At 36.7% G+C, this 1,119-nt stretch overlaps 1 protein-coding gene across 1 annotated transcript in view; it reads left to right on the top strand.

The window, feature by feature from the left end:
- The window catches only part of BRCA1 (BRCA1, DNA repair associated), a gene marked incomplete at its 3' end in the record, with an annotated part of 61,696 nt that overhangs the window by 53,112 nt on the left and 7,465 nt on the right, over positions 1–1,119 (top strand). The window lies entirely within an intron of this gene.

The following is a 1,119-nucleotide window of genomic DNA, read 5'->3' as shown; positions in this document are numbered from 1 at the left end:
AAAAAAAAAAAAAAAAAAATAGCTCGTGTTAATCCATCTATATATATCTATATATATAGTTTTGTTTGTTTGTTTGTTTGTTTTTAAGAGTCGGTGTCTCGCTGTCATCCAGCCTGGAGTGCAGCAGCACACTCATGGCCACCACAGCCTCAACCTGCTGGGCTCAGGCGATCCTTCTGCTTTAACCTTCCAAATAGCTGGAACTACAAGCACACACCACCATGCCTGGCTAATTTTTTTATTTATTGTAGAGACAAGGTCTCACCAAGTTGCCCAGGATGGTCTCGAACCCCTGAATTCAGACAATCTTCTTGCCTTGGCCTCCCAAAGTGCTGGGATTACAGGTTTGAGCCACCGTGCCTTGCCAATCCATCTATATTTTAACAAACAATTTAACTAATGATTTTGAGAATGGGAGAGTCTTGAGGCACTCTAAATATTTTACTTTTACTGTTAGACAAGAATTCTAAGGCTATAAAATAAAGTTTCAGGCCTGTTATTTACTGAAAAATAAGTCAAATCTCAAAGCAAAGCTCTTCTTTTGTGAATTAATCATATAAATGACTATATATTTTATGCCTTATAAATCACTTTTGATGAATGGTGTGTTTTATGGTTTGCAAATCAAAGTTTTAATCAAAGTTTTTAATTAATTCTCAAAAACACATTATCATAAATGGCACTATTTGGCATCAAATGTGGAATTTGGCCATTCATTAGGGTCATTTTAGGTATCTCACATTCTACTTTGCTGCACTTAATTCCTGATAGCATGACATTTTCTGAAATGTTTCAGGGGTGATATCTCTGCTGTTTTGGCTATAATTTGTAATTATATCTGTTGATTTATTAAATGAAAAAGGTAATGGTGTCATCATGGATGAAGAAACAAAAACAGAACATTTGTCACATTTTTCAACTTTTTTTTCCTTTCTTATATAAAAATACTGTATGTTCATTGCCCCCAAATTGGATAGTATATGAAATAAAAAAGAGGAATATAGCCGGGCTCGGTGACTCAGCCTGTAATCCTGCGCCTTTGGGAGACTGAGGTGAGTGGATTACCTGAGCCCGCGGGTTCGAGACCTGCCTGGGCAGCGAGACCTCATCTCTACTAAA

Source organism: Carlito syrichta, unplaced genomic scaffold, assembly GCF_000164805.1.
Source record: "Carlito syrichta isolate Samal-C Ts95f unplaced genomic scaffold, Tarsius_syrichta-2.0.1 Scaffold308383, whole genome shotgun sequence".
NCBI lineage: Eukaryota > Metazoa > Chordata > Mammalia > Primates > Tarsiidae > Carlito > Carlito syrichta.
Note: the sequence above shows the minus strand (reverse complement) of the source record. Positions and strands in the feature narration are given on the sequence as shown.